The 26,718-nt window shown below is 39.2% G+C and overlaps 2 long non-coding RNA genes across 2 annotated transcripts in view; one reads left to right on the top strand and one right to left on the bottom strand.

The window, feature by feature from the left end:
- LOC144375432 (uncharacterized) overlaps positions 1-6,858 on the bottom strand; it is a 40,073-nt gene extending 33,215 nt beyond the window's left edge. Inside the window, exons 1-2 of the long non-coding RNA XR_013435278.1 lie at positions 6,791-6,858; positions 4,978-5,257 (exon numbers count right to left, since the gene is read on the bottom strand). This is a non-coding gene — a long non-coding RNA (uncharacterized LOC144375432). The remainder of the gene's footprint in view (positions 1-4,977; positions 5,258-6,790) is intronic.
- LOC144375433 (uncharacterized) lies at positions 6,632-10,557 on the top strand. Its single transcript, XR_013435279.1, has 3 exons — positions 6,632-6,842; positions 9,349-9,472; positions 10,437-10,557. It is a non-coding gene; the product is annotated as an uncharacterized LOC144375433 (long non-coding RNA).
- Positions 10,558-26,718: the final 16,161 nt, after the last annotated feature.

The raw sequence follows: 26,718 nt of genomic DNA, 5'->3' as shown, positions 1-26,718 counted from the left end.
GATTCCAGCCTGCCTGTTCATCGGTTCAGTATGGTGGACACTGTATATGTGGTGCAACCTTTGTAGGCTGGTGAGCACCTCTCCCAGAGGCCTTGACAGGAGCATCTCCGAGACCCTCCAGATGGTAGCAGGTCTGATTCCATTTGTGAGGCTGGTCATTTTTTTCTGGAAAAATGCTGCAGCCTCCTTCCTGCATCATGTGTCTCAGGACAGTAAGCCGGACCAGGAAGCCAGGGTTGAAGTGGAGCTGGGCAGTCTCATGGTTCTACAAGTATCCTCCTACTCCCCTTCCTATCGTCACTAGCATGTTTCCCTGTCCTGAGGAGAAACCGGTGTCCCTTAGTCTGGACACCTTCTGGTGGACTTACAGCAGGGATTGAGATACGCTTAGCTGGAAGGACTCTCACCTATGGTATAAATTAGAGAAGATCACCTGGGTGTATCTTGCTCACATTCTTTTTCTGTTTCACTCTTTACCTTCCCCAGTGTCCAGTGACTCTGTTTCTTGATTTTTTTTTTTTGATGGGGTTTGAGATTCACACTTATCTGACCTCATACCCCTCTGTAAGCACCTGGGCTTCTGCTTCCTCTACTTAGCTAAGTCAGTGACTGCTTTTCATCTCTTCCTAGTATTACCAAATTGGACTCTGCTTTTCTCTGTCCCTCTGAATTCAAATTTAATTATTTATTTTGTACTGCAATTTAACTGAATCTTAGAGAACAAAGAAAAACAAAAGTTCAATGTTTTTCAAATAAAAATCACTCATAAGATTTAAATAGAGTTTTTAGAGGATTGTAAAATTTCTTAGCTTGTTTGTAAGAAGCAAAAAATCCAGTCAAGCCTCTTTAAATCATAAGGAAAGATTTGACTTATGAGCAAGGGGATGCCTTACAAAATCCCAGCATTTCTCTCCGTAGACTTCCAGTGATATATTTATTTGCTTTTTAATAGGATGTAATTAAAATGCGTTGTTTAGGAAACATTGTCTAAAACTGGAAACCACCTATTTATTAATAAATCTTCAAGAATCAATCAAACATAATGGATTCTCTATTATTCACTGGAGATAAATTGGGGGGAAAAACACACACCAGATCTTATTCAAAATATGTTCCCTTTCTTCTTCTCTGGAAACCCTCTTTTTCTGATTACTCCTCAACATACGGTTCTATATTAACTATAACTGGCCCCTGACTTTCTATCTCCAGAGCTTTTACTAATTTGAACTCTTCAGTCACATGTTCTGCCCAACTCAATGAGCTTAGGGCTGTGAACATAGTAACAGCTGGGACCACTGGGAGAAGGCATTTCTCTCAATCAGCATCACAAAGACTTTATGATTAAATAAATAGTGAACAGAACAGTGTATGATACATGGCAGAGATTAAATAACTTCTCGAATAATTACACATTTATAAAATATTTTTAAAGCACTTTACTCCTAAATGAGTTTAAATGTATAAACTACTAAGAAAATGAAATGAAAGTTCATCGTATTAGCCAAGTGGCTCAGAGAAGCTGCACATGGTAATGGGAACTCAAGTCACAAAGAGCAAGACTGTCCGCAGAGACCCTGGAGGTGAGGGTGATCAAGGTATCAGGTCTGAGCCAGAATTGCCAACTCTACAGCTAACACTCAGACCAATACCTGAAACTTCTTAATGCAGCCAGGACAATGTTAAGGTGAAGAACCTAGAACCAAACCACGAGTAAATTAAAAATATAAATGAGGCTGTTCACATGTGGAGAAACAGTCCTCTTGAAAACTGGGCTCAAATCTCAGAGGAGAAAAATTAAATATAAAAGAAAGAGACAAATCTATACACATCCAGGAAGATATTTCTCTGATTTATAAAGCCTCGCGTTTTTCTGCAGTTTACCAAATAGACAAAAACTCTAGAGGAGATGTCAGCTCAGGTTATCCATAGATTATATTATAGAACATAATAGCTCAGTGCTTCCAAAAAATAAATAAATAAATAAAACACCTCCACAAAACCTAATAAAATCCTCCTGCTCTGCACTCATTCAGTGCCTGTTCTAATTTTCCCTCTTGGATTAGTGTGTTATGATCTGCACACCCCTCATTTGCCCTCTGGGGAGTTGAGCTACAGGGACAGGCTTGGGAAGGAAGCAGAGGAACTGGTCCTACATGGCAAGAGGAGAGACATCTACAGCACTGTGACCCTCCTTGCAGGAAACCACCAGCAGCAGGCCCTGCTCTTTGGCGGACTGTGACCTGGGAGCAGGAGGCTGGAGGGAACACAGGTGCTGCTGCCACTTATGATGCAACATAATTCTGATGGGTTCTTTAAGAGAAGGAATCCAGTAAATATCCTAAAGCTATGTGTGCCTTTGCCTGGCAAGCTTCCTCTCAATCCAGACCTGCCTTATATTAGCAGTTCCTCTAACTCAGGCTTTTAGAGGTGAATGGAGTATTTTCTGTTCAGGATTCTCCTGATGTTTTAAGGGAAAAGAATGAATTCCCATTGAGAGGCTATAGAGGGGTAATGGTGTTACTCACTCAGTTTCTCTTTCAGCAAGTCTGAGATGTTTTTTTTTCCCCTCTCCTAAAGTGCCTACAGGTAATTACACCTCACCACCAAGAAAATTCATATTTACTCCAATCATCCCAGATGGTCTATGAGACAGAGCCAGAGTTCCACACCTGCCCCCACCCCTCCAGGTTACACTTCTTTGACTGTAGATTTCTACCTGCAGTTCTTCTCAATATCAAATTCCCTCAGCTGTTTGAATTTGTTAATTTATTTAAAAATATATGCCACTCTTCATGATCATGTCTATTAAGGGTGAGAGGTAACCAAGTCACTTTACAAATATATTATCCACAAATGCTCATGAAGCTTAGCTTTGGAAGACTGAGTTGGGAGACTGAGTTGGGATGGAGAACACAGTGATACTCAAACCTTCAAAAGCAAGTCATCAAACTCTTAAGACTGTCCCCATCAAAATGAAAGAGAGTGGGTGTTATGGTTTGGATACGAGGTGTTCCCTATAAGCTCATGTGTAAGACAATACAAGAAGGTTTGGAGGAGAAATGATTGGGTTATAGTATTAACTAATCAGCGAATTAATTCCTGGTGTGATTAACTGAGTGGTGATGGAGGCAGGTGGGTTGGCTGGAGGAAGTGGTTCATTGAGGGTGTAGCTATAGGGTATCTATTTTGTATCTGGAGTGTGGAGCCTCTCTCCGCTTTCTGATTATGATGTGAGCTTCTTCCCTCCACCACACTCTTTGCTGCAATGGTCAGCCTTGCCTTGAGCCCTGGGGAATGGAGCCAGCCTTCTATGGTCTAAGACCTCTGAAACTGTGAGCCCTTAAATACACTTTCCTCCTCTACAGTTGTTCTGGTCGGTCTTTTAGTCTCAGTGGCAAAAAAAAAAAAAGCTGATTAAAACAGCAGGTATTTGTTAAAGGTAGAAGAAAGATTTTATTCAGGCTGGTGCAGTAGAGGAGAGAGACTCCAAGCAGAATTCAACTCCATTAAAACAAAAAGCGGAAGACCTTTTAAAATCTGGCCTATGCTAGAGGAAAGGTACTGAAGGATGCTATGAGGAGAGGCTGTCAGTCCCTGTGATTACGCCATCTGTGTCTGCTGATTTTGTGCATGTCAAAGTTAGGCTCTTGCCATTCTATGGAGACTGGGGCCCCCTATTTATTTATTTATTTATTTGGTTCCATTTCCCAGGGAAAGCTCCCAGGTGTTGCAGAAGACATTCCTGAGTGGCAGAAGATATATATATATATATCTCAAATTCAAGTCATATCTCAAATGGATATGACTTGAATTTGAGGTATCCACCTAAAGCTCCCATGTTAATGCAAGAATATTCAGAAGTGGAATGAATGATTAGATTATGAGAGCTATAATGTAGCCAGTCCACCATGTTTTTCTTAAGATTAAAAAAATTATTTATTCTAATTTGATATATATGACAGCAGAATGAACTTCAATTCATAGAGCGCAATTTTTCATGTCTCTGGATGTACACAAAGTAGAATCACACTTTTGTGTCTTTGTACACATACTTGGATAATGATGTCCATCTCATTTCACCATCTTTCCTACTCTCCTACCTCTTCCCTTACCCTCCCTCCTCTTTGCCCTAACCAAAGTTTCTCCATTCCTCCCATGCTCCAACTCACTTCCCCATTATGGACCAGCATTCTCATATCAGACAAAACATTCAGCATTTGGTTTTTTGGGATTGACTAACTTCACTTAACTTAATATTCTCAACTCCATCCATTTACCTACAAATGTCATGATTTTATTCTCTTTTAAGCTGAGTAATATTCCACTGTGTATATATATCACAGTTTCTTTATCCATTCATCTACTAATTGTTGGTTCCACATTTAGCTATTGTGAATTGTGCTGCTATAAACATTGATGTGGCTGTGTCCCTGTAGTATGCTGTTTTTAAGTCCTTTGGGTATAAACCAAGGAGTGGGATAGCTGGGTCAAATGGTGGCTCCATTCCAAGTTTTCTAAGGAATCTCCATACTGCTTTCCATAGTGACCTTCTTCTAGCCATGCCCTGCCTGCCTATAGTTACAACCAAATTAGTCTGTTAAAAACCAGGGTGGGGCTTAAGTGTATCTGTTGGGAGGATCCATGGTGGCATGCTAGAGGGAGGCCGCATTCTGTGTCACTCTAGGATATGGGATTCAAGTAGTGGGAATATTGTTTCTCTGCAAGTAATTAGAGGACCCCCAACAGTTGCTCCCATGCAGGAATTACAGCAGCCACGCAGTGCAGGTCTCCAGGCCTCAGCCTCAGCATAGGACTCCTGACCACTCATTCACTCAGGTCCTCCAGGGCCTGAGTAGGATAGCTAGCATTAGCACCCACACAGCACAGGAATCCCTGCTGCTGCTCTCATGGAGGACACCCGGCTGCAGCCCAGGCACAGGAACTCTGGTCACCACTCCCATATGGACCCCCATTTACCAATGTGGGGCTCCTCCAGTCACCTCCATCTTGGGGCACTGCATCCACTGCCATAGTCCCCTACACGTGGTAGCCTGCACCTGGGGACACTGTACTGGGACCAGTGACAGCTGCCAGCCACAATACTGCATGCCACAGAGCTGCACCTCTGAACACGCCTCTGAGTGCCACTGCCCAACTCCATCCAACCTGACAGTCCATCATAGAAAGCAGCAGCCTTCATCTTGGGACACCTTCATGGCCATCTTAAGTTAGGGCAACTCCCAGCTTGGAACACCAGCTGCAGATTAGAAACAATATCAAGGTACTGAAAGTCCCCAAATCCCCCTCTCCCCAGCCGCCACTAACCTAGTACAGTGCCTACAGCTACGTGGCCAGTCCATAGCTTGCAAAACCAGATCGCAAGACTAGGTGCTGAACTGCTTAATATAAAAGAGCTCTCTGTGACAGGTGCTCAGAGCATAGCCCACAGACCTCTGGAGAGCAAGGGTTTGTGGGGCGAAGGGGTGAATGAGATACAGTTTAGAGACTAAATTAGAGAAGAGGAATTGTGAGGTCTACAGGTGATATAAGGAGATAAGACCAGATACCCACATCACATGAGTGGGTCCCAAAGGAGATCCTTGGGGTGCAGGCTCCCATCAGGGACTGGCAAGTGCTATATCTCATGACCAGGAGCCACAACCCCAAGACCAACCCTCTCACCCTAGTAAGTTTCACCATCCTGAGGATGGAGATACCAGCAAACAACAGACAACTCCACCTATTCAACGAGAAGACAAGCAGGAAAGATACTGATCTCCAACAAAAATAATCCTTGTATCTTCCTTTGAGATTTTTTTCTCTCTCTTCTCCTACCCTCATATCCCCAACATTTGTGAAACCAAGTACTTTTCATGAATTAGGCTACTAAAGACTGGGATGTCTGAATAGTATGTTACAGTGGTGCTCTATATTATTTTATCTCCTATTTTTACATTTATTACTTTTCTTTATATTTATGTTTGTTTTTAATACTCTACTCTCTTCCCACTTACTTGTCTCCCTAAAATCACTTCCTCTCTCTTCTTCTGCTACTAACAAACTTCTTTAGATTCCTCTTTCATGCTTTCTAAGATCTAATAACTCTATATACTCACATCCTACCCCTTAACATTTCATCCTACACCTCAACCCTGGTTCTTTGTCCACCATCAGAAACTATAGACCTTTTGCAAACCTACTGTTTATGTTGTAGATAATAAATGAGCTTACCATTTCTGTATTGTGACAAAACTGTAAATGTCTTAATATTTATTTGGCTTAAGTTTAAGCTATTTGGTTTAAGTTTGTATATTGTTTATATTGGGATCTGTTCACATTGTTCCCTCGCTTAAAGGAGAGGTATTGGAAATCTTCAGGGACACTATATGCCTATAGGGTAAAAATTGTAATGCCTGGGATCCACAGTGCTAGAAAGGAATACACATCAATAGCATGAAAAACCAAGGGAAGAATGTGCCCCCAGCAAACCAAGATATTACATTATTAGAATCCATAGCCAGCACAACAGAAGAAATGATAGAGAAGGAGTTCAGGATGTACAATTAAAAAGTTCTGGGAATTAAAGAAGGATAAGAGAGCAAATACAGGCAGCAAAAGATCATTTTGATAAAGAACTACCTAAGAAAATACAGGAAGCAAAAGATTACTTTGAAACCCTAGAAGGGTTTATCTTCCGGGTGGCTATTTCCTTTCCCTCTCTGTTTCCTGGCTGCCGTGACTGGAGCAGCCTCTCTCAGACATGCCCTTCCACCATGTTGTTCTGCCTTACCTTGGGCCCAGACCAAGAGACTCAGCTGACCACGGGCTAAATCTCTGAAACAGTGAGGCAAAATAAACTTTCCTTCTTTTCAGTTATTTTTGTCAGGCATTTTGGTTAAAGTATCACAAAGCTAACAAATGATTTACGAGTTTTGCAAAGTATATGCACTAAGGGAGGTCAAAGCCCTGTAGCCAGGTTTGAGCTGGAAGAAAGAATAAACTCCTTTGGCAGTGTTGAGCTTTCTCAGGCAGGCTTTTTAAGGGGCTTAGGGTCACATCATAGAGACACAACCTTCAACAGAGAGAAACCATGCTAGTGTTTGTTCGGGTCTCTGGGTGGTGGCAGAGTTGTTTGTGTGGCGTTTTACAGTTCTTGCCCCTGTGCTTCTTGCCTCCTGATAATAACACTGTTGTTGAATCCCTTCTCTCTGAGTGTGGTTGAGGCCCATGACTTGCTTCTGATTGTGATCATACTGAAAGGACGACCATGGCTACACGCATGCAGTTGTGTTACATAGATAGCATCCATCTTGTGAAGACACTTGCTATGGTCTGAGTGTTTGTGTCCTCCTAAAAGCCTTAAGTTGAAATCTTAACTCCCAAGGTGATGGTATTAGAAAATAAGGCTGCTGGGAATCGATCAGGTCATAAGAATGGAGTCCTAAGGAATATGAATGGGATTAGCACCCTTATAAAAGAGGCCCATGAGAGCTCCCTTGTCCCTTCCACCACGAGGACACAATGAGAAGGCTCTGGCATGGAAGAAGTCCAAATGGCCATCTTTGGAAAATACAGTATGCCACAATGGGCAAATACATGCATAAATAAAAGATTATGAAAGGAATTACGTCCATACAGAAGGACAGGCTTGTCCCCAGGACAGCATGAAGTTTAAAGCTCTGAGCTTCTGTTGCTAAAGGCTGCTGGAGAATGGCAGCTAGTCTTGAGAAAAGAGGCTCAAGAAGCCTTGTGGTTTAGACATACACTGAGCTAATTCTCACTGCAAAGAAGAAAGAGAGCTGGTGATCAGGGAACCCAGTTCAGTGCTAAACACATTCACACTGAGTCCTCACAACCAGTCTAAAGGTTAGGTGAATTATTGTCCATGCTTTATAGGTATAGGAAATTACACTGTAATAAGCTGCAAACTAGAACTTGAACCAAGATTTAGAGCTCCAAGTCCAGTGTGTTTTTAATCCCATTGCATCAGTGAGTCTTCCCCACTATAGCAGGCAGGCAGCAAACCAATCATTTTCTTTCCTCTTATAAGGCAAAAGTCTAGGTTCTTTCATGAACATTTCACCTCTCTAATGGAATCTGCAGAGTATTAGGCTCCTAAGGTGATTTAGATGAAATCCAAGTCCTTGAGATGTAAACCTGTTCAATTGCATTCTCAACCTGAAAGCATTATGGCAGGTCATTTTTTTTTTTTAATTTGTTTTTAGCCCATGAGAGGTCTATAAAAAGATTGATGGGATTCTAGTGGTTAGAAGGTGCTTTTCTAATAAGTGATTATAGACTTGGAAATATTTATAGAAACTCAGAATATAATATTTAAATAATGTAAGTCATTATAGGAACTTGGAGACACCGATTTACTTTGCCTCGATTTATTTATTCATTTCTTAAGTATATTCAGTGGTTACATGACACATGAATAAGTTAGATATGTACCTAAGTTCCAAAGCTTCATTGTCTCTGAATGAAATATACCAGGAAAGAACATTGATAAGAGAAATTGTGATCCCCTCCCCCCAGAAATTCCTCTTATAAGATTAGAGAGGTATGTATAATCTACCTATATAAATTTATTTTTTTATATCTACTTACTATCTAAATAAGTTGAGACAGATTACAAAATACATACAATAAAGTAGGAAGAAATAAACATAAATAAGTAAAGGCAGCAACGGGTAAATATGAATTAGGATCTAAGGCCAAGCCTGGAGAGTGGTAGAATGCAGACAGGTAGGTCCCACTGAGTTGTTAAAATCAAGTTGCAAATTTGGCTCTAAGCTTCCTGGAGGCTGAGCAGCTAGAAATTAATGGATAAACTAACAGATTTTGATATGTTATCAGTAGGAAAAATGTATTTTCCATTAGGCGCTTAATTCTTTAATACCTCACACTAAATATCCTTTGCAGATAAAGTTTAAATACGAAAATTTTTGTGCAAAATAAAGGGATTGCTAATTAGAAGGGAAGGAACAAAGAAGTGTGTTTACAGAAGGGTTTCTCATGAAAACGGATGGTTTCAAGTAATGTATTAGGCTAAGGCAGAGGTTTCAAAGGGTTTCCAGGTTAATGGGGGGTGGGGGGAGGAAGTAACCAAAAGCCTGCTGCTTTGAAGGTTTAATCCAAGATGCTTATCCAACCTCTTTGTTGAACAAATCTTGCAAATAAGGCCTTCTCAGAAGACTTGCAGCGTTTTCTGTGGGAGCTTGAAATGTCAGCAAAACAGGCCTTCTGATGATATTATAAAGGCATAGCCTCTGAACAGTTGGGGTGGGGGTGGAAGTGGAAGATAGTAAAATTGTTTCATTGCCTTATTTTAATGCTATTTTACAGAACAGATTTTCCTGGCAATGATGAGAGGCATAACTAAGAGAAAAACAAAACAAATAAATAAACCGAAAAAAGAAAACAAGATATCTTGACAAGAGCCAGCCACATGAATCCTCAACAATTACTGGTATTATTGGATACATTTCAATAAAAGATAGAATTATGGCTTTCATACAAATAAAAAAAGTGTGTTAAAGATTTTATTTAACTTATCATTAACAAAGGAACCAGTCATACCTGGTTCAAAGGGGAATCCAAAGAACATTTATAGATGAACAATATTGAACTGAATTTTCAAATGGACTTATATGGGGCTTTTCCACAGAAGGGGAGGGCTATCTGTCTTTCCACCAGACAATTCACTTAGACCTTAGATATGACCTGCTTTGCCTTTGACTATAAAATAAGTCAAAGGTAATGATGACCTTGGAAAGGTGTCTAAACAATTCAGTTTTGCATTGGAAATACACATTAATCTCATTTGGTCCTCTGAATTTCCTTACTCTGGTAAGTAAATATGTCTAACACCCTGGACACTTCTTTGGATTAGCAATGCCCAACTTTGAGGTATGCTGAAGCAAATGATGTTCTTTCTCATACTCCCTAGGTTCATAAATGGAATAGTGGCCTTCAATATTGAGCTAAAAAAAATAGAATCTTAAGTTTGTGGAACCTTAAGATTTTCCCCTTGTAGAAGATCCTTTGATCTGGCTTTAACTCAAGACAAAGCCATTGGGAGAAGGAATGAGATCAGTGAGTGCGCAGATTCCACAAGCATCTGTGGGTCTGTCTCCTTTGAAGCCCTGTCATATAAGCGCCAGTTTGCATGACAAGAACTTACTTAGCGCCATAACTTCTAAACATAGCTCTAGCAATAATTCAATTTTAAGTACTCAATAAATAAATTCATCAGAAGTTTTCTTTGGCTAGATCTTTCCACTGGTGTCAGAGTTAGCCTAACTATTCACCAAATGTATTCCCAGCTTCCTTTGCAGTCAGATGTGGCCTGTAGCTGAATTCTGGCCAAACCCATGTGGTGGGTAGTGATTGCAGCACTTCCACACCCATATCTTCTTCTCCCTTTCTTCCAGGTGGGTGCAGAGGACTCCAAAATACATAGGAGGTGGAGACCTACTTTGAAAAGAGACTGGATTCCTGAATGACTGTGGGATTTTGGCCTGAGTGAGAAATAAACATGTATCGTTTTAAGTGTCTGAGTTTGGTGATTTATTTCCAATAGCAATAGCATTATCTTTTGCAAATTGTTACTGTATTTTATCTGTGTTAATAAAGCATTAAAACTTATTTGGACTCCAACAGAATACTTCTCCTATCCCTAGTGAAACATCATATTTGAGAACATCACTAATTTATATATCAAACAATTTTTTTACCTCTATCCCTCACTGTAGAAAGAACAAATATACATGAAAAATTTCTATGAACTTAATTTTTTAAAAAATAGGTAATTTATTCACGTTATTAAAAAATAAGAAAGAGTGCACATTAATATTTTTCAGTCTCACCGCATTTCTGTCTACCCTGCTCTGAGTTCCGCTATCCTCAGCCCTATAGTAAACTATGTTAGTAGTTTCTTGGATATCTTCCAATGTTACTTTATACAGATAATACAAAAAGTACATACAAAATTATGTGTGAATATATTCTCTCCCTCTCTTCCTAGAAAAGAGGTAGTATACTATTTAAAATATTCTTTTTTTGCTTCTTTCACATAACAAAATATGCTGATGACCTTTCTACAGTGATATGTAAGACCATCCTCTCTCTTTCATTGTTGCCTGGTATTACATTGGTGACTACTATAGATTACATAACTAGACATTTATTGTTGGACATTGTCGATACATCTTCTTGGAGGTAGATGATTAAACTGGAATATACCAACATGAGTTTAGGATTTAAACCCAGTCTTAGTTGACTGCAGACTAAAGGCACCGACCCACCTTCAGGAAGAGACAGCTACCTGTAAGAACCTTTCATTTAATTTACCAAAGAAAACAATATAACATATGTATGGCGTATTAATTAGGTTTTCATGACTGTGACCAAAATACCCAACATGAACAACCTAGAGGACAAAAAGTTCGTTTTGACTCATGATTTCAAAGGTTCAGTCTGTGCTTAACAGTTTTGATTGCTTTACACCCAGGTAAAACAGAGCATCATGGCTAAAGGGTGGGCAGAGGATAGCTGCTCAGCTCATGGTAGGGTCAGGAAACAGAGAGCAAGGAAAAGGGGCTGCAGGTTGGATGGATTCTCCTAGGGCACACCCACAGTGACCCACCTCCTCCAGCCATGCCCCACCTGCCTATGGTGACCACCTAATCTGTCCATTCATACTAGGATGGACCCATTAGATGGCTCTCTCAATCTTAATCATTTCACCTGATAACATTTATGCATTGACACAGGAGCTTTGGGGCTCATCTCATATGCAAACCTTAACATAGGAAGAGTCAGCTAACCAAAATAAAGTGAGGATGAGATTGAGTGGAATTGCCTTCAGCACAGCAGGCAGCAGAAGAAAGGCATGGCCACCTCACTTATCTGTCCTCATATCTTATCTGTGCCAATAAAGTATTAGAACTCTATTCGAACTTCAACAGAAGACCTCTCCCATTTCTTGTGAAACTTCATTTTGAGACCATGATTAATTTATATGTCCAAAACTCTTTAGCTTCTAGTCTTCATTATAGAAAGAACAAAAAGATATGAATTTTATTTTCAATTTAATAATCCATAGCTCTGGGCCTCCATTCTCACTTCTCCCTCTGTCTTCTGCACATTTTCTGTTGGGTTTTCTGGATTCTGCATCCTCACTTCCTATTTCTCCCAGATTCATAGTCAAGGAAAAGGGGCCATTATTGAGTGTCCTTTACCCTAAAGGTAGGAACCAAGTCTTACTGATCCTTTGTTCACAATGTTCCTGCCACTGGGCAATATGGAGGAGGCATGATTTGAACTCAGATGTATGTGATTCTGAATGTGAAGCTCTAATGCACTTCTATATAAATTAGTTATTGAAGATGATTAGTTATTACTGTTCCTGCCACAGTTTCCACCATCCTCCTTAATTGCAAAGCACATGGAGAACACATTAAGGTATCAATCCTGGAAAAGATTGAGAACTGTTGTGGACCTACAATAATAGATATTCCTAGAGATGAACTTGTCCTTGAGGCTTTTTTCACCAATGAAGACAGTGTCAAATAGACCCTGTCTTGCTCCAGGGCACACACAGAAAGAACCTGAGAGATTTAGTCTTCTGATGTCTGCTGCCTTTTTCATTACATTTTATGCCTCACTTTCAGACTTTTCATTATTAGCGAGGCTTTTAACTAGTCTTAATTTAGCAAGTATGTTAATGGGCTGTGTTTGACTGGCATAAGTAGTCCTTGGTTTAACTGACACTGAAGACAACCATTCATCATTGAAACACTGTTGACCTATGAGCAGTACTACAGGTTCTGGTGTTGTTTTGAAGGTGATACTGAGCTTCTCCACTACAGATAAGGAAGACCAGCTGCCTGGGCTGAGATCTGGAGAATTGCTGAATATGCTCTGAGGATGCCATTGCTTTCTGCCAGTTTCCCCAGCAGCTGGAACACTGCAAATTCCAAATTCTGGATCATTATTTTCAGGACACACAAGTGTTTCCCCAAGGGAACAATGGAAATAAAGACACCCACATTTTTGTTTTTATTTAGTGCTCAGTCATATTTTTTTTCATTTATACATTTAATATACTACCCACAGAGTTGACATATCCAGACTATATCATCTATGGCCACAAACTTGTTTAATTTGCAACAATGCAAATCTTTTTAACAAAAATGAGTAAAAGTTGTTGGATTGCTCTATGCTCGAAAGAGGTATGAATGTGAAGGCAGGTTCCTGTCTAGTCTTCCAAACTCAAATTTATCTACTATCCTTGGAACCACTGGGCATTAAACATAATTGGTTCATGATAAACAAAGGTAGTGACTGTGATTTTGTCTGTCAAAGAAACACCGTCCCCCCACCCCTCAAAGTTTGAGACAAGATTATCCACCATGTCTAACCACAAGCTCCCACACTGGACCAATCACTCTCATTTCACCCTTCTGGCTTCCCTCACAAATGAACACACAATGCAAATCTGAACAATGGGAGGTATCCTTTAAGATTTTTTTCAGCTGAAACTAGCAAAGTAATTTCTTCCTTCTTGAATGAGAACTGTAAAGTTTGACCTCAGACTATAAGCATCTTTGCACCTGTATAAAAAGTCCTAAAATGATGGAAAAAGAACATGGAGTCACCTTCCATATCCTGAAGACCCCCATGTAGCCCTGGTGCTTCACATTTCTCCTTTGTAAGTCAAACTGATTATTTTCTAGGGAGTCCCTTCTGTTTAGTCTGTGTTGGACTCATGTAAAATAAAGAGCCCTGATTACACTAGACCCCGAAGAGTTGGTTTTATAAACTGGGTTGTCAATTTTTTAAATTATTGCAAAGAAATAACTACCAAGTAGATAGGGCTCTTCCTGTAGCCTGGTTAATTCATTCTCTTCCCTAGAGGACATCCTACATGGGAAACCAAATTATGACGAAAAGGTTGCTTCACAAGTGCAGCGTCAGGATAAAAGGAGTAGAACAATCTTGAGGCACACTTTCAACACTCCATGGCACTTTGGGGGCATAATGCCTGCTAAGTAGGACAGAACAATTCTGCCAGCTAAACAAGGCCCAACTCCCTTTCAAAATTCTTCAAGCCACATTGACAAATTCTTCTTTCCCAACTTTTGAAAATTTTTTTTATTAATTTATTTTGTTTATAAATGACAGCAGAATGTTTTACAATTATTATTACACATATAGAGCACAATTTTTAATATCTCTGGTTGTACACAAAGTATACTCACACCAATTCATGTCTTTATACATGTACTTTGGATAATAATGTCCATCACATTCCACCATCATTTCTAACCCCATACCCCCCTCCCTTCCCCTCCCACCCCTCTGCCCTATCTAAAATTTGTCTATTCCTCCCACATCCCCCCTCCCTACCCCATAATGAATGAACCTCCTTATATCAAAGAAAACATTTGGTATTATATGTCAAGATCATTGTATTGTCATGTGTAACTAATTAAAACAAACAAACAAACAAACAAATTAATTAATAAATATTCTCTATTTACATAAAAAAATTTGGCATTTGTTTTGGGATTGACTAACTTCACTTAGCAATACCTTCTCTAACTCCATCCATTTACCTACAAATACCATGATTTTATTCTCTTTTATTGCTGAGTACTATTCCATTGGGTATATATAGCACATTTTTTAATCCATTCATCTATTGAAGGGCATCTAGGTTGGTTCCACAGTTTAGCTATTGTGAATTGTGCTGCTATAAACATTGATGTGGCTGTGTCCCTGTAGTATGCTGTTTTTAAGTCCTTTGGGTGTAGACCGAGGAGAGGCATAGCTGGGTCAAATGGTGGTCCCCTGCCCAATTTTCCAAGAAATCTCCATACTGCTTTCCATATTGGCTGCACCAATTTGCAGTTCCACCAGCAGTGTATGAGTATACCTTTTCCCCCACATCCTCGCCAACACTTATTGTTGTTTGTCTTCATAATATCTGCCATTCTGACTGGAGTGAGATGAAATCTTAGAGTGGTTTTGATTTGCAGTTCTCTAATTGGTAGTGATGATGAACATTTTTTTCATATATTTGTTGACTGATTGTATATCATCTTCCGAGAAGTGTCTGTTCAGGTCCTTGGCCCACTTATTGATTGGGTTATTTGTTTTGTTTTGTTTTTTGTTTTTGGTGCTTAGCTTTTTGAGTTCTTTATATACCCTAGAGATTAGTGCTCTATCTGATGTCTGAGGGGTAAAGATTTGCTCCCAAGATGTAGGCTCTCTATTCACCTCACAGGTTGTTTCTTTCCATCCCATTTATTCAGTCTGGATTTTAATATTCTTGATTTTAATATTCTAAATATTTTTTTAGTTGTTGATGGACCTTTATTTTATTTATTCATATGTGGTGCTAAGAAATGAACCTTTGCTAGGGAAGTGCTCCACCACTGAGTTACAACCAGAGCCCTCAACTTTTCACTTGAATATTTATTAGTCTCCCAATGACACTATGCCTTCATTAGGTATCATGATGTTTTATGCCTCTATAATGTTTTCTATTGCCATAGCCACCCTTCTTTCTGCCCCAAGCCCTTCACTGCCTCCCATCTGTTTTTCCCTTTCTGATTGAGAAATCCCCTGCATCTTCTAGCACTTGACAGCACACACCAACTCCTCTGTGAAACATTTTTATTTCTTCCCAAATTAGAGTTTTATACCTGCCTTCTCCATGATCCACGTTAGCAAATCACAGTCCCTTTGTAGTGGCAGGAGCCTCATGTATATTTTGTCTCCTAGATTATGAGTTCTTGAAGGACAGGTGTTCAATCTGATGCATTCCTTTTGATCTTCAGTTTCTAACATAATCCACTGCAAATAGTAGATGCATCCAATGTGTGTCAAATGTTGCAGGTGTTAGCATGAATTGCTGCAGTTAAAATTGCTGCAGGTGTTGTGTTGGGCAGAAATTTTGGGGTAACATTTGAAATAAAATTAAGATAACTTAAAAAGTTTGGGGTTATCTCAGAAGCCGGCTTGAACAACCAAATGACAGGAACCCAGCAGAGGATTGAGGACAGCTGGTTGAGGGGTCATGGGTATCCCTAAAACTTCTCTCCATTTTTTGGCTTCTGCATCCTCTCTCTATACCACTATAAAACTGTTTCTTCTTCACACCAGAGAAGGTGGATCCAGGGGAGCTTAGAACTTCATTCCTAACAATGTCAGCTACCAGCAACTTGAGATGAAAGATTCCTGAGGAATTATGTAGGATATGCGTAGATGGTGGGATTGGCCCCAGTTCTTCACTTCTCCCTTAGTCTTTATTCTTTGATTTTTACTGTGAAGTTCTCCTTACAAAAGACAGACTGCATTTTCTGCCTCATCCTTTCATGCTTGAACGAAGTGGAAACAACAGTGTGCTAGTCCCAAGCCCAGTCTCAGGAGGACTCTACTGTTTCTAGCTGTGCTCTTGCTCTTTCGCTCTTCCATGAAAAAGTCATGCCCAGGCCAGCCCTCAGGTCCCAGGAGGGGATAAGAGACATGCAGAGTAGAGCTGTCTACCCAAGTCCTGTCTGCATCTGCTGACCCCTGTGACTCAGTTGCATGAGTGAGCTCAGCCAAGACCATCAGAACCACACAGCTAAGCCCAGCTGCCATCCATCCATCTGATCCCCAGCTCAGGGAGAATAAGTGATTGCTGTTTTAAGCCATGAGTGGTTAACTCAGAAATTTTCTAGCAATAGCTAATGGATATAAACCAAACCTCAAGTCCTAGCTACGTGATCTGGGCAACATTCTAACCCATTTGTATTTCACTTTCCACCTCTATAAAATGCAGATATTAACAGCACTTATGCCAGAGAATTGTAAAAATAAGAGGTGTTAAAATGTAAACTACCTGATATGTATGTATGTATGTATGTATACACATATACATATTTAAATTATACTTTAAAATATATTTTAGAACTTAAAATGTATCTAAATTATCATTGTTGTTATTGCTTCTTTTTGACATGCTTACCCAAACAAGTAGACAGGCAGATGGAAAGGGTCCTAGGGACTGGTGTTGATTAGCAGGTGACCATCCTTGAGCCCAAGCATGGAAAGAGAAGGTGTGTAAGAAGATAACAGCTGCTACTTAACCCAATGATTGGGTGTGGTGGAAGAAGCATACCCCAGGAGACAGGGATGCTGATTCTACATTAAGTTGGAAGAAGCATTAAGGAGACAAAAAATAAAAATGTACTCTGTACATTTCAGTTATTTCTCAAACCACAGTTTTACTGGCAAACTCTGAATCATAACAAGTAATTTTAGACACCCCGTATAGAAAAAAAAAAAACATAAGTACATCCTGTCTCTTCTATTTTCTAGGCATTTAATCTTAGAAAGGCTTTACTTAAATTCCTTGACTACTGAAGAATGAAAACAACAATATTCATAATGTATGTAAACGAGTGGGATAGTACATGACATATAGTAGGTACTGAGTGGGTGGTTGTGCAGGTGGCTGTGCTGTTACTCTTGGCTTCTTCCATGATGCACTGTTTTTCATTAGCTTTATTTGCAGGAGGGGAGCCTTCCTGACCTTGCCATTTTGCATTTCTGGGGTTCTCTCCACTAACTAGAGCATATCCTGATAAAAACTGATCATGAGCAAGGTGCATCAATGCTAGTGCAGTTCATGTTCACCATGTCCATTTCCCTAGTTTGTCAAAGGGATCAGGCTCAGAAGAAACCCTGTGATACCTGATTGGGAACTCTTTTTTTTAGTGCAGATTCTGAATTGCAATTGCTGTTATTAAAATCTGTAAATGATGAGCAATGGTAAATGGGAGACATTAACTGCCTCTAACCCTCTTTGACTGTCCTTGTCTGACACTCCTAACTGATGCTGGGAAATGGTGAGCAGCTCGTTGCACTGGGCTGTCATTAGTGTGTACCTGGGAAGGCAGGTTTTCAGATAGACCTTTGCAGGGAATTGCTCATTATTCCCATGACATTAGGAGAGAAAGAAAGATCCCAATTAGTTTTCAACCCCAAGAAAGAAAGAAGAGCAGCAAGCAGTTTTCCTCAGGCAATAAGCAGAGGGGGTAAACCTGATCATACCAGCTTTAAGTCTACAAAGATTACAATCTGATGGAGTGTATTTTCCCATTCTCATCCCGGGTCTGGCAGCAAATAGACACAACCTCTATCTTGCCCAGAGGAAGATGAAGATGTGCCTTAATGGGCTGCCATTTCTAAGCACTAAAAGCAATTGCCCTTTGTCACACCACATGCTGGTGTCAGGAAACTGAGCAGGAGAAAGGGAGTTCCTATTGCTTGAGCGGGAAAATTTACCCAGGGGAGGAGATGAACAAAGAAAATGGATCATGTTGCTCTGTGGAGTTAAATAAACTGCCAGTCATAATTGTAGATACATTCTCTGGATAAAGACTTTCCATCCTGGTGTGTACATGTTTGAAAGAGTGGTGTGTTGGAGTGGGGACAGAGGGATAGGGAGGTTTTAAATGGAGTGCAGCGGGCTAGAGTCTTCTATTATGCTGCTGAATATCAGGAAAATGGAATCGTTTGCAGGATGGGTTTTTCTGGTACTCAGCAGTTAGTTCATCAGAGGTGATGGGAAGACATTGACAGCTCAAACATCTTAGCATGTCCATAGAAATACCACTGCACTTAACAGTCCTTAGGAATAATTGGTTAATTCTTAACCTGGAAAGGGGCTGCAAAGAACCATGGGCATGCTGTGAACGGACAGCCCCAGTGGCCCTGGCACACAGAAGCGTGTTCTGGCAGCTTCTCAGGGAAGACATGATCAATGGCTGTTTTTGAAAGATCTTGATTTTAGGTAAATTTACTTTCTCATCATGACTGCCATGCTATCAGGAAAGACAAATTAATTTAACATGAGTGACTTACTGGTCCCTTATGAATTACTTTCCGATTGTTTTTAATAGCATCTCTTTATCTCTTGCACAAGAAAACACAGTTGACCTTTAACAGCCTCTTTTATAAATGAACCCAATCGCAGTTCGGCTTTTCCACTCTCAGATCTTTATCTCCTGGCACCTTGAATCCAAACTCATTTGGATGCGGGTCCAGCTGTCTCTCTATCCATTAATTAAACACTCTGTGCTAAACAGCTTGCACACCAGCAGCTGTAAAGGATGAGAAGGCAGTTCTCCTTTAATCTACAAATATTTATTATCTTTTGTGGGGGATTGGTTGGAAAAAGATGAAGTGTATAGGAGGATAACCAGCTTATGGAGAATATGTGTGTTATGGTGGAAGTTTCCTGCCGAGTCACCTCAGGTGCAGTTAGTAAGCAGGAAGGCTGGCTCCTAATCCCTGCAATCATAAATTATGAAATGCTGGTTAAAACCAGTATCTTCCTCCATCTGGGCTAAGGAATGTGTCTTTGTTCTCTGAGCATTTTAATGAATGCATGTGAATGAGTTTACAGGGAAGGGTGAGTATAACTCAAATAGAATCAGACTCTGATATTTATGGGATCCTGTCTACACAGGAGCCAGGTCATGACTTGTGCATTCTTATCCTGCCACAATGCATTATGGGGCTTTCCTTAGTCCATTTATAATTTTCCTGGTTTCTCAGACTCATTTATCACTGGACTGTATAAAAAGTGTGTCTTGGAATAGAAAATCATAGGTTGAAAGTCGAACATAGTGTTAGCTTTTTAAAAAATACATTTTAGTTACAGAAACAGTATGTGTGGTAGAGTATTAGACAATACAGACAAGTAAGAGAATAAAAAGATTATATTGCATATACCTAGAGACTGAACAGTTAATGCTTTAGTATATATTGTTTCAGATCATTTTTATGTCTTTAGGATATACAAATATATATATATATATATTTGTAATTTGCTTCTTTAGTTAACAGTGAACATCTTTTATTCTAGTATATTTTCATTTCATCAAACATCAGATCACATTCATATTTTTATAATTGTTTCAAAAAATGTCCCTATTTCATACAATTGTTATATCTCTTATATTTCTTTCAACCTGGCTTGGTAGATTTTTTTCATGCACTGATGTGTTGGAAAGAGTAAATCAGTTATCCAGGACAAGTTCCATGACTTAGTTCGCCAGGACCTCTGAGAAGCATCCAGAATGCCCTGGATTGTCCATCTGAGAGGAGTCTGAAAGCATTAATTCCCCTCTGCTTCGAGCTGTACTATGCAGGCCAAAGCTGATACAGGATCAATAAAAGGTGTTAGGCAAGAATGCAAGAGGACTCACTTGGCATCTCTCCACTCCACCTGCAGTCAGACGTGGGCCATGGGGATTTGAAAGGGGACACCAAGGAGCTATATCCCATGTTATGGATTTGTCTGCATTCTCTTCCCCTGCCTGTTTAAAAGTTATAGAAGGCCAATAAAGTTAAATTAAGCATTTTTGGAAAAAAAATAGTTTTGTTACCATTATTTACATATACCTGCAAAAATTGTTAACAGCTTTTATTTTGTTTTCAAGAGATTAATTCATCAAATAAACTTTTACTAAGTACCAGATACAGAAATAGGTAGAAGAAATAATCAAACTCTTCAAATTAGCCTGTTTTATAAAATAAAATGTTATGGTACTGTGGAAGGAGTATTTATGGAGTGTAGTGTTGGGTCAGGGAGGACATGATCAACTCTCAAGGTAGTGAGGGAAGAGATGGAGTGAGAGTGGAAATCTTCATTAATGGAGTAGTACTTGATCTGGTATTCTGAAAGTCAAGTGCATGGGGAGGAATGCATTTTAGACTTAGTGATATTGGGAGCAGGAATTATAAGCGTGGGAAAAAATATTTTTGGTGAACTGAAACTCATTCAGTATGACTGGAGAGTGGGTATGAAGGGGTGAAGCCAGAGTTGGAAAAAGAGGAGAGCACGAATCATAGAGATCCTGTATTTCAGACTAGGTACTGTCTTTATAATTGACTTTACATGTAATATTTCTACTAGGAACCCAGCATGCTTGATTGTGTTCACATTGTGAATTTCTGGAATACAGAAAACTGTGATTAAAAACAATTCTATTTTGTTCAGGAGGCAACTCCAGAGGGTGGTTGCCATTTAGTTATTGAAGGCTCTGATTGTATAAACCCACTTTTCACATAACTTACAAAATGCTGCTATTTGAGCATGCATTTGGGTCATGAAATTGCAGTGGATGTTAAATGTGTGAAACAGAAGCAACACAGAAGAAGAATGTTGAGCTAGTATGGTTAGGGCCTTAAGAGCTGACAGGCATGAGTGGAAATGGAATACCAGAAAGCAGGAAACAGAAGTGCAGAGGTTCAAGCAAAACTTGTAGCTTATGGTGTCTCAGTCCTAGAGACTTATGTCAAGTTCTTTGAAGAAGAACTAGAGGCTGAGGCTGATGGAGCCAGTTCCTTGAGAGAATGAGAGGCAAAGGGCATGAACAAACTTATCTTTGTACCCAGGTGCCGATGAGCAGCACAGTGTTGGGGAGGAGAATATTCTTCTGCTTTCTCAAGAGGTGGAGGAGCATTCTAGTTCCCTGAAGGTTGGGAAGTTAAAGAAACTTCCCCTTGACCATGACATTCATAACACAATTAGTACAGCAGCATCTTGAAGTGTGTTTGCAGCTAGCAGTTGTAAAGGAAGGAGGTAGAACAGACCTGAGGGAAATGGAAGGTACTACAACCTAACCCTGGAAGGAATGGAAAACCTGGAATGTAAGCATGGTAGGGGGGGACACTTTGATGATCCACTGGAGACTCCCCCGAATAATTGGGTCATATTTTACAGAGAACTGCATAAGTAGATGAAATCAGTGTCATTAAAATCAGTGTTAACAGAGATATTGTGAATCTCATTTGTTTTTACATAAGGATAAGGCCTGGAATATTTGGGTCATCAATAAATAATGATGGAACCAGGAATATTGAACCTTTGGTTTAGAACCCTTAGCCCCTACTTGAAAACAGCTTCTGCATTTGTTTACGACACCATAATGGTGGTGCCCAACTTCAGGTCATGCCTTTCTGAAATGTGAATATTATCATGTATTACATCTTGGAGCACAGAAACCCCTTAAACATGACAAGTTATCACCGAAAGAGCTAGTCCTATCTCTCCTATCCCCCTTTGTGGGCTAGGTTATATTGATCAGTGCTTTGGGAAGAGGCTATATATTCAACCCTTCTGCCAAAGGGAAGAGATTTATCTGAGTACGAGTAATGGAAGGTGGCAGGAGGAGGGGAAATATGGCCACGAATCAGCTACATTCAATGAGACAGTGATGTCTGGAGGAGTCTATGACAAAAAAGAGAAACTTCAGAGCATTACTACTCTCCAGAGCATGGCCAGTGCACCTCTGGGTGATGTATGATGATACAGGCTGCCCAGTTCTCCCTGCCTAGCCTGGGCTACGTCAGTCTCCTGTGAACAAGCAGATTCATTGACTGTCATTGGAGCCTCGCTCCAGTAAGTTGTGAGGAATGGTGGGTAATGGTTTTCTCCTTACCAGTGACCCACTGCCATACCTCAGCAAGCAGAGGACTCACAGAAATCAAATTGGAACTTGTACATTGATTATGTTCTTTTGCTCCCATGCTTTGTTATAATATGTATATGACCATTGTTAGAAACAGAATAAAAATAACACAAATTACACCAATGTATAATATGTAAAGAATAATATCTTTATCGTCTGTCTTTACTAATGTTGCTAAGTTTCTACAAACTTCCCATCAACATTTTAATGTTTCTAGTAATTGTAAGATAATAATAAAATACACTTGGAGTTTCTTTTTCTTAATAATAAAATGTACCTGAAGAGGGAGCTTGTCAAAGTGGAAGAGGAGAGTGCTCACATGTACCTTGTTGGTGGCAAAGGCATTTGCTACGATTTTGGGGGAGGCATTTTGGAAATGTGTAGTAGAGTTACCAATACAAAAATTCCCTTTGGTCATGCAATATTACTACTAGGAAATTTTCCCTGCCAATATGTTTATATAAATATGCAAAGAAAGATGGAAAGATGATCACAGAAGTGAACTTTAGAAGTGAAAATTTTGAAATAGCCTAAATGTTGGTCAATAAAAGATTTGATTACATAAATCATAGTGTGATCTCATGAGGAAATATTGCTCAGCACTAAAATAAATAGTATGCACTGAAAAAAGCAAGCTGGAGAATAGGTTGTGGCATATGACTCCATTTTGAAAATACATACATGTATGTGTGGATGTGTAAATGTTTGTATGTACCCCCAAACACTTCTGGAAGGGAGTAAAAATTTAGAACAATCATTCTGAAAAAAAGCAACTGAGGGCTGGTTTTAGTAGTGAAGTTATATACTATTATATAAGAAGAAAAATATTATTACCAGCACCTTTTACTAATGTAAATTTTAAACATGTTCAAAAGCAAAAAGCAAAAGGGAATATAATTAACTTTTAGGATTTTGTTGAACACGACCTGCTTCAAGATAAATGGGTTGAAAAGGAAACTATATAGGTGGGTGGCTCAAATGACTAATTGAGCTATGTCCCTGTCATATACTCTTGTCACTCTTTTATGTTCAATATAAATTTTAGCAACTGCACAATATATCAAAGAATGGGGGAAAATAAGTAATAGTGATTGTGTGGAATGGAAAAACACCTAGAAATTGCAAGAAATAATCCATGTTGAGAGCCATCAACCAAGAGGACCTTGCTCTACTTGCCATGGCTCTTTCTAACTGGCTGCTTCTGTATAAGGCCACCAATGGTGCCATTTTGAATGACTTCATGGTGATTTCAACCACATTCAATTCTCAAAAAGTAGGAGTTGAAGTCTTTCTTGCTTTTCCTTCTGGTGTAATGTTGTTGGTCATAGTCTTGCAGGGGAGGGGACATCAGATCATTTTGAAAGAAGGGCATCTCTAGTTCTTAGAAGGAATTTGAGCTAAAAGACCACCATGTCTTAGGATATTACTTGTAATAAAAATTCCGTTGATAAAACCTATACATAACTTGTTACACTGAACTTTTTGGATTCAATGGCCACTTTGTTTAATTGATCACATTTCCACTTTACTGGCATTTTGAAGCATTTCCTCTGTATTGGTTCCTGTAGACTCTGGCATATAAAGAAGAAAGTGCATATTTTCATGGAGTTTATAATCTAGCTGGGGAAGTAAATATGTGACGCACAAATTACTATATAGAATATTAACTGCAATAAAGTGAATAAGTACAAGACATAGTCAGCAGGAAGCACATACACTGATATTTATAACTATAAAACTCATACTTGTTCTAGCCTATTAATTAAGCTGAAGAAATCTACCACATATATATCATCCTAAGCATTTCCCAGGATGATCTATAATAGTGTTGAGAATTAAGCATCTAATGGGTTGGACGTTGTTCTTAGAGGCAAATAAAACACTGAAAAATTTTGTGCCTGTCCATGTAGGAAATGCATCCTGTTTTCATTCTGGAGAGGTCTCCTGCTTCTCCAGTTAACATTACCATAAAAAAATTTAAAAAATAATAAAAATAAATCAGTGTTCTGTTTCCAAGTTATCTGATGAAGACCAAAAAAAAAAAAAAAACTGCCTTCTGAATATTGTATCAGAAACAATAGATTTGGATCATTTAGTTCTCTTCCCAGGAAATGTTAAGGCCAAAGGTAACAGCTACCAGTGAATAAATGAGAGAGCTTCTGACATTGCTGAAGACAACTAGATCCTTTCTGCCCATATTAAAGTCTTCCACAGTTGTCAGTTCCATTTACTTTAAATTATACCACTATGAATAAATCACATGGAAGCACAATAGACCTGTGCATGTTAATTACATACTGAAAGCAGATTACACTGAACTGAATAGAGCAGATTACACCGAATAGAATAAATACGTGGTGTGTGTTCTTCAGTTGTTCTAGTTTGGTGGTCTGTTTTACTATCCAGATTTACCTTAGCAGCATAGAAGAAGAACAAAAGGGGTTAAGTGATTCTAGAGCTATGTTCAGCTACAAAACTGCAATTAAAAATAAAGAATGAAAATTCTATGCTTCACTTTTGTTTGATCTCTGGGAACCTCAGGAATGTGAATTCTGGAGTCAGTCTTGTGCCACCTGCTGTATGGTATTAGGACTTGCATGTGCCCCTGAACAAAGGTAGAAGATGTGCAAATTTATGGAATATCTGTTTTGCTACTGGCCATGGTAGAATACCCTTTTCCCCAGCCTGTAGCATTTTCCTGTGAAGGAGCTTTATCTTTCATGCATATTTTACTGCCAGAAAGATAGACTAAATTAGAAAAATTCCATTTATTTTTTCAAATCTGATGTGTATAAAATATGGCCTCTGCAAACAAAGGAGATTTAGGGGATAGTGGGAGAAATAGATAGAGCAGAACTTCTGGATGGTTACATTGTAGGCAGGGGACAAAAATATAGTCAGATAAGCTGAACTACAGATGTTCTATTTTATTTTCCTTTATCAAATAAAATAAATGTATCCACATGAGATTTATTCTGATAAGTGAGCTTTATCTGAAACAAGAAAGAGAACTCTTGGTTTAAAAAAATTGACAAAACTGAACATTTAAAATGTTAAGTTTATGGGAAAGTTAACACTTGAAATTGTGGTTGATCATTTCTTTAATTTTCAAGGATAACTCAACTGATTTTTGAAATCAGAAAATTGCCTCAATACCCCATGAAATTCTGTCAGAGTGGAATGAATTTTAAAAGGGCTTTGTTACTACATATAAGCGAAAGCAAACAAGCAAAACTATAGAAAAATGTCAAAAGGACACTTTATCACTGGATGAACATGTGCTGTCTTATTGGTCATGGATTAACTAGTTTATGCATTTTAGATTTTGAAACTGCTAAATCATTTGCATGACAAACAAATGTAGCCACAATTTCTTGTGTTTGTTTGTTTATTTGTTTCTCAACAGATGGAGTCTTTCTATGTTGCCTAGGCTGGCCCTAAACTCCTGAGCTCAGGTGACCACCTGCCTCAACCTCTCAATTAGCTGGGACTATCGGAGCATGCTATCAGGCCTGACTTGTAGTCACTAGTTCTATGAGAAAGACTTTCCATCATTTCTTTCTTGATTCTTTGTCATTTTGTGGGCATTGTGGATTTTGAGGTATACAGTATTATCAGTATTTCTAACTGCTCTTTAAGGTTGGAAACTTCCCATTTGACTAACCACTCATGGTTAACAAGTTAGGAAAATTTAGAAAAATAAATAGATTTGAGACACTGAATCCTTGTCTTACAAATCATGAGGTCTCATGAAAAAAATAAAATAAAAATAAAAATCCAGTAGCGAGCAAGCTGGCATTTTATTCTCTTATGTAAAGAATAATAGGTCAGCAGGAGTGCAGCATGGGAGAGGGTGCAAAGGTCCAGAGGCTAGGGACAGGAGAACTGACAGCTTGCTGCAGTCTTGTTATGCAAGATCAGTTGTTCAGGAAGGAGCTGTTAAATCTCACATTTACTTCTTGTCTGTCACTGAGGTTGGCCACTCTAACAGATGCAGATGACAAGAGGAAGGCAGCTGTAACAAAACAGAGTCTTGCATCTCAGGAAAACTTCTGTCATTGCCCATTTTCATTTAACCTCAGCTCTGGTCTCTTTAGAGGAGCCCTCCAAACACCTCTCTGTCTCTGAGCCACTTTGATCCAGGAAAGACAGTTTCATGGGACTTGTGGAGGAATTA

This window comes from Ictidomys tridecemlineatus, chromosome 2, assembly GCF_052094955.1.
Source record: "Ictidomys tridecemlineatus isolate mIctTri1 chromosome 2, mIctTri1.hap1, whole genome shotgun sequence".
In the NCBI taxonomy this organism is placed as follows: Eukaryota; Metazoa; Chordata; class Mammalia; order Rodentia; family Sciuridae; genus Ictidomys; species Ictidomys tridecemlineatus.
Note: the sequence above shows the minus strand (reverse complement) of the source record. Positions and strands in the feature narration are given on the sequence as shown.